This window comes from Lactuca saligna, chromosome 1 (assembly GCF_052625555.1).
Source record: "Lactuca saligna cultivar CGN05327 chromosome 1, ASM5262555v1, whole genome shotgun sequence".
NCBI classification, from domain to species: domain Eukaryota; kingdom Viridiplantae; phylum Streptophyta; class Magnoliopsida; order Asterales; family Asteraceae; genus Lactuca; species Lactuca saligna.
In genome coordinates this window covers 410,481-418,369 of record NC_136417.1, presented here as the reverse complement: position 1 = coordinate 418,369, position 7,889 = coordinate 410,481, and the positions used below count along the sequence as shown (strand labels likewise).

General features: G+C 33.7%; 1 non-coding gene across 1 annotated transcript; it reads right to left on the bottom strand.

Moving 5' to 3' along the window:
• Positions 1-6,071: 6,071 nt before the first annotated feature.
• On the bottom strand, positions 6,072-6,178 carry LOC145027937 (small nucleolar RNA R71). The gene has a single exon (XR_013675698.1). It is a non-coding gene; the product is annotated as a small nucleolar RNA R71 (small nucleolar RNA).
• Between the last annotated feature and the right edge of the window lie 1,711 nt (positions 6,179-7,889).

The following is a 7,889-nucleotide window of genomic DNA, read 5'->3' as shown; positions in this document are numbered from 1 at the left end:
ATATATATATATATATATATATATATATATATATATATGGGGTCTAGATCTGGTAGAACCCAAAAATTGGTAGGAACCGTAACGACTATTCTCGACCAATCATTCCGTCAATGACACAAACGTCAAATCCATTTACTTGGTTGTGACGCGTTCACACGCGACGCACGTCCATAGAACGTAATACGACCTCGAGGGAATAATCATGTGTGACGAACGTCCATGTAACGTCATTTAAATGGATTTTTCTTTTGTTTTTTTTTTCATTTTTTCTTTAGTTTTTATTTTTAAATTTTTTTAATAAAAAATTCAGTTATTTAAACATATATATGCTCGGTTTTAACGTTTTTTTTTTGCTTTTGTTTTTTTCGTTTTTTTAATTTTTTTTTATTCTTTTTCATTTTATTAATTTCTTTACTACATACTTGGAGATATTAGGGTTTCTTTTATTTATTTTATGATTTTTTTTTTTTTTTTATTATTTAAACTAAATATTGGTTTGAGTTATTAATGTTTAACAATTAGAATATTAAAGATCATAATATTTTTTTATCATACTTTTTTGAATCATATTATTTTTGAGTCATAAAATTTTGAATCAAATTATTTTTGAATCATAGTATTTTGAAGCATAACAATATTATGCATCATGTGTTTTTGGATCATATTAATTTGGATTATAATATATTGAATTAAATAAAGTTTTTGTTTAATACAATGTTTAGATCATTATATTTTTTGAATCATTTAATTTTTGGATCATAAAAAATATAATAATTAAGAATCATTAAATATCTGAATCAAAATACTTTTAGATCATAACAAGTTAATGATCATAAACATATTGAATTATAATATTTTTGACTCATAAATATTTTAAATCATCTATATTTTCATCATACTATGTTCAACGTTTTTTTTTTTTTTTTTTTTTTTTTTTTTTTTTTTTTTTAACTTTTAATCTTTTTTAAAATCGAGTATGGTATCTAAAACACCTTATTTTTTAAAAATTATTTTTTAAAAGTCATTAGAATAGTGGGTAGTAGTATTCTTTAAATATTTATAATTTTTTGAGATTTTTTTCTAGGTTCTTTTATAAATATAAAAAATATTTTTTTTTTCAAATTTTTAAAAACTTTGGTTTTTTCAGTTTTTTTTTCAAAGAAAAAAAAGTTATGCTCGAAAAACCAAGCGGGTGGAAAAAAATCACCATCCAATAAGGGTTGGACACTTGTCATCTTGGGGTGGAGGCGTATCATCGTCTGAAGAGGCCACATAAGTCAAATTTTCTTTTTCTTTTTGATTTAGTCTTTTTGTTTTTGTCACTTGTACCCTCCAAACAATTAACCTTCATCGGAAATTATAAAAATCTCGTGATTAGTTACCAAAATGTGATATAATCTCACGAGATTTTGACGATAAATAAAATTAAATCTTGGTCATTCACTTTTTCAATCTTAAGGCCAAAAATTGCCCTCGCGGTTCCTATCATTTTTTGTGTTCCTACTTGATCCTACTTTCTCTCCGTGTTTATGTGTGTATATGGTCAAAAATTACATAAATACTAATCAACCAATTGAATGAGAGGTTGTGATGTTTGAATTGTGCAACAGTAAATAGTAAAGAGAATTACATAATGATCTACAAGGAAAGCCCTTGATCCTTGCTAGGAACTCCAACACAAAACCTTGGGAGGTGATAATGATCACATGTCTTTATGATTTTATTAATGAAAAATATTATTACAGAGAATATTTCAGTAAGAAGTGAATAAATTCGAATAGTAAGCTCAGAGTAAAAACAATGTGTTGTATGCGAGATACAAATGTCAATTTATAGTCTAAACTAGCTAACAAGATGTCTGATATTTCTAGGATCCTCCATGACCAGCTTCATGAACGTTATTTGACTTGGTATTCCGGGCCTTTAGCATAGTTGAGACGAAACTCTATTGAGAATAAGTATTCTCTTGACTATTTATGCACATGTGTTAATTAAGAACAAAATAAAACTGTTATAAATATTAGTAAATAATAATAATAATAATAACGATAATAGTCGAGATCCTTATATAGTTGAGGATCCTGAATATTTGATGAGGGTTGAGGATCCTAAAGGCTTTAAGGATCCTAGCCCTAACAATTTCCCCTAAGTTATTCCTTAAAATATTAGAGTGAATTTCAAAAATATTAAACGATTAACTTAAATTAAAGAGATAAAAGAAGAAAGAATAGTAACTTTCAGAATTAACCCTCAACGGTTAGGTAATTTTGAAAGCCAACAGGTAGATAACTAGCTGCTAACAGTCAAATCAACCTCAATTCCTTAGTATAAATAGATGTGATCGGTTCCTTCATTCTTTACTTGTCTTTCTTTACCGGTGCTGCTTTTTGAGTACCGACGATTCATTAGAAGGTAACTATTTCTACATTTTCATTTCTTCTATTATGGTTAGAAAAATGGTAATTTCTCGCAAAAACATCTTAGCTCTTCCTGACGATGACTTCACCGACCAAGGGATCCTCTCCTACGAGGAGAAGTGTTCCTTCGGCGACAATGATATTGAGTCTTTAGGACTTAATGGAACTTTTCCTTCTGAGGCTATTTTCAGTCCCTTCGATCCTCTCATTCAGCCTGAATTCGTTTCTCCCACCTGGGTGTGCTTTCCTGAGTACCCTTTCTCCTGAGTGGAGAGGGCAGAACAAACCCTTCAGGGATAAGAGAGGATGTGGAAAGTAACCAATGAGGATCTATTGAAGAGAGTGGAGCTGCTCAGCAAGGAGAAGGCCGAGAAGGAAGAGGAGCACTTGCACAAGATGGAATAAGTGATCTTTGATGCAAAGGTCAGTGCTGCAGTGGTTGTTTAGGAGGCCAAGATCCGTCTCGTCGAGGATATCGAAAATGCAAGTTCCTGGGATGTGGACGGTAGGCGCAAAGTATTGGCCAAATTGACTGGAAAGCCTACTACCACCAACCAGGATCATGTACTACGGATGACCGAGGGAGGGGAGAATAAGGGTGTCGCCGATAATGACCAGGCTAAGTTCTAGGCCTGCAAAAAATTAGCTTAAGTAGTTTTAGTTTTTATTCGTAATGTAAAACAATGAATCTTTCGGTTGGGTTGGTATGCAGCCCTTTTTTGAATGACATGGTAGTATTCTCATTTCATATATCTCTTTTGATTTTTCTGCATGATTGTTATGATATTAGGATCCCGAAAAACTAGGAACCTGCAAATAATCCTGAAGGAAAATCCTCTTAGTGAATTATTTTTAGTGTACTTGAATTCTGATAACCAAATGGTTTTTGCTTAGGATCCTAGAAAGTTTAGGATCCTTAAGCTTTATCTAGAGTTTTTTTAGAATAAGGATAGATGTAACTTGATTATCTCCAAGTTTTTCCTTAAGCTTCATAAGTTCTTCAAACCTGAAATTTACTGAGGATAAACCTCAACTTCGAAAAGAACTTAGGTTCACTGTCGACTTCTGATAATAAGGCTCTTCACCACTGAGGATCGATGAGGATCCTTAATGATGAGGATCCATAAAGATGAGAATCCTTAATGATGAGGACCCTTCAAGATGAGGATCCTTAATCATTAGATCAGACGGGGTAATTCCCTTATTAAGATAACCTGTTTAGGTTATGGACTTCAACAATATTCTTGGGTACAACCATAAAATTCAACTAATAACATGTCTAATGTTATGTACTGGGGGGGGGGGGGTCCTGATATTGCCATATTTACACATATTTTTAGGCAATATTTTAATATATTTTGATTAATATTTTGGTTATTTGCATAGATAAGTGGTACTTATAAGATTAAATTACAATTTGCAGCTAGAAGAAGTCATCTTGAAGAAAAATGGCTAAAAGCTAAAAGACTGGAACTTTGGCGTTTAAAAGCTTAAAAGATGAAGAATTCAACTAAAAAACTCCCTCAAGACATAAGGAGTGAAGGCTCACGACGTGAGCATGGATATTCTAGAAGATAAACGTCTGAAAGTAAGAATTCATGTTGGATACAGATTGCTACCAAGCTCACGATGTGAGATACCTCGCTCACGACGTAAATAGAGTTATTTCGGAAATATATATCCTTGATCTCCACAATTATGAGAGGTTGGCTGAATTGGAGAGTGTTTCCAAACGACAACTTTCAGAAGTTTAGAGGCTAGAAACTTGGTAATACACCAAGGAGGAGGAAGAAGAAGAACATACTTTAATTTTTGACTTGGTACATTACTATGCTTTTGATTATGAAGTATAATTGTTTGTTTGTTAGTATGAGTAGCTAAATCTAACTACTATTGTTAGCTAGATGAAGGTGGAACTCATGAACTAGTAATTTGATTATGGATTCTTTTAGTTGCTTATTTGCTTGTGTTTGATTGTTTATACCTAGCATGTTAGAACTTGATACTCAGGACTGCTTAAACACACTTTTTGTATAGTTCGTGAATATTGAATTGCATGAACTTGACATCTAGTAATTTAGTGACCATTGAATTGCTAGAGCTGGGATCAACCCAATCTCAGTTAAGTAATCAAAGTATTAGTTTTGGTTGTGCTAGAGAACATATTTTAATATTGTGTTTACCTAATAAATCTTACATAGCTCCAATCCATTTAATAATTGATTATGTGTTAAATTATGTGTGACTATGTATAGATCTACAAGAATTAATTCAACATTAGTAAATTTGGACTTGAATTGCTAATAAAATATTAATTGGTAACCAATGAGAATTATCCTTAATTAATAGCTAAATAACGAGGGAAAGTGGATTCGAACTAACAAGAGTGCTTTTCATAATTGATTGAATTAATTGTTAAAAATTTAAGTTTGTCTAAACTTGCAAAATTATATATAAACCAATTTACTTTGCTATAATTTTAGGTTAATTTAATAGTGAGTAGAATAATTAATTAAAATCGTTCCCTGAGTTTAATACCCGACTTTTGTGCTATACTATTTGCGAAGGGGTATAGTGTCATGGGTCGAATAACTGGTAGATTAGAAGGTAAAATTAGGTGTAGTTGTTTCAGATGCAACAAGTTTTTGGCGCCGTTGCCGGGGAACAGCTTATTTGATTGTTGACTTATTTGCTTTAGGTCAATCAATCATTTTTGTGGGGTAAAACCTGCAAAACGTTGATTTTCAGCTTAGTTTTTTGTTTTAGTACTAAACTCACGACATGAGCCTTAAGCTCATGACTTGAGCTCAGTCATTCTTCGTTTTCCTTCGTTTTTCTTTTCTGTTTAGATTTTCTATGACAACACGAGATATTGATCTTTACCACATCGTGGTGGCCAGTCAGTAGGCAATTTTTAGTTAGTTTTTGTTTATATTTATGTTTTTATTTTTATTGTTATTGTAGTTCATGACCCAATGATCCAACACACCATTGGTACCACCACTTGAAGATCCTAAGTCAGCCCTTCACAAAAAGACGAACAAGGACGAAGGAGTAAACCAAACACTAAAGAAGTCACCTTTCAAAGATCTTAAATTAGTATTTAGAAAGAAGAAAGGGAAGAACGTGGGAGAGTCAAGTACATCTTCGAAGGACAAAAGCAAAATTGAAGACCTTTATCAAATACCTAGCCCACAAGAATCCGAATACGAGTCCGAACCTGAATTCGAATTAGAGAAAAGCGAACCCGAAGACGAGCCAGAAAACGAAATGGTAAACACTGCGGATATCTCTATGGGAGAATACAAGAAGCGAATCAGAGACGATGTTGGTCCTGGTTTAGTACAACCTACAATTCCAGCAGTAGTAACATTCGAGCTAAAAGGACACATTCTTAGTGTGATGAAGGATGTGTCATTTTCTGGAAAGGATCATGAGGATGCTTACAAACACTTAGATGAGGTCAATGACATTGCAGAGTATTTCAATGTCCCGAATGTTCCTAGAGAGACAGTCTTGTTAAGGATGTTTCCCATCACTTTTAAGGGAGTTGCAAAGGATTAGTTTAAGGCACTTCCACCCTGTGCAATTACTGTTTGGGAACAAATGCGTGAGCAATTCCCAGAACAATCCTATCCACCATCAAAGATATCTAAACTCAAGAAGGCAATAGCCAACTTTTAGCAACAACTGGATGAGTCGCTTTATGAGGCATGGGAGCGATATAAAAGGTTATTAAGACACTGCCCTCAAAATGACCTTAACATAGAACAAGAAGTGTTTATATTCTATGATGGGTGAATGTCATGATGAGGCAACTCCTTGATTCCCAATGACTGCTTACTAAGAAAAATCATGGTGAAATCAAGGAGTTATTTGGATAATTCTCCAATCATTCTCGTGAGAACCATAACCCAAGACATGATGGGACAAGGGGAATTGGTAGTGGAACATCAGAAGACATGGCTACTGTGCTAGCAATGTTGAATACTGTGGACCGGAGGATGATAAGGTCAGACCAGTCAATTCATGATATTAGAGTTGGATGTGAACGAGGCAATGGTCCACACTTGACCAAAGATTGCCACATAGATGATAATCGGAATAAGAAGGTACAAGTTTGCTACTCGAGCAGAGATAAATATGATAAAGACTGGAGGAAACTGAAGAAGGAGTGGTTGCCATATGGTGAATATAAAAAGCAAAAGGAATAAAATATAGGCATATTGGCCGAGGCTTCTACCAAAAAGAACAGCCACCACCTAAAAAGAAAGTTGATTTTGAGACCATGTTAACTAGATTCATGGAGGATTCAGCGAAAAGACATGATGAGAGAGATGCAGTGAAAAAAATCAAATGATGAAGATGAAGGATCAACAAGCCATGATGAAATATATCAACCTGCTATAATGATTGACCAATAGGCACTCCAACAAGTTCAACGTGAGGTGGCATGGAGTCCGACTCATGACTCCAACAAAAATAAGCGCTTCTCAGGATGCAAACCGAGGTTGGTTTGCAATTTCTTTTTGTTTTTGCATTTAGTCTGGTTTTTGCATTTTTAGTTGATTTTAAGGATAATTAATCATCTAATCATCTAAATTATTTTGGAAATTGGTGAAAATCAAGTGTGAGGTCCTTAAAGAATAATTGGTAAAACAAATTAAGTTTTTAGTAAACTGGAATTTTTGTGTAAAATAAATTAATCATCTCGTCATCACCTCGTGGCCTAAAAGCCCACCTCGTGGTTATTTTAATTGGCCCGTAATATTCAGCCCAAACTATACTCACGACGTGAGGCATAAAGGCTCATGGCGTGAGTGTTTCAATTTCGGGACCATAGATTTAAGTAATCAGAAACACAATTGACTACCACTTTTCTTTACTCACGAACGGAACTAAAGTTCTCTAGTCCCCCACACTTTATTTCGGTTTTTGTCTTCCACTTCTACTTTCTTGCTTATATAATTCCCGATTTAAGGTAAACAATTCCTACTCTTAGTGCTTTATTTTAACCAATTTGTTTGATTTAAGGGTTAGGGTTTGTGGTTTGGTTGAATGTTGAAATTTATTCCTAGATATGTGATTCCTCCACTGCATGTTGTCAATATATGCTTAGAATCGACTTCTTAGTAAACCCCAATAATGAATAGAGTCCGATTTCGTTCCTGCCATGTCCAATTTTAACTGCAGATTACGAACTCACGACGTGAGCTTCCGGCTCATAACGTGAGTCCTGGGTAATTGGCTTTTCTATTTTGTTAAATCTTTTTAATGTTATTATTGAGTCAAGGAGTTGCGTCATTGGGCAAGTTTACTAGATCCATTAATGTCACGGTCCAGTCTTGTCCATCCGTGTTTTTGGAATTAGGATTTAGTATATATGATGCATGCATGCATCGTTATTGTCACGCTTCTTAATAATTATCTTTTTGATTGTACTATAACCCTAGCACACCTCTATAGTAGAAG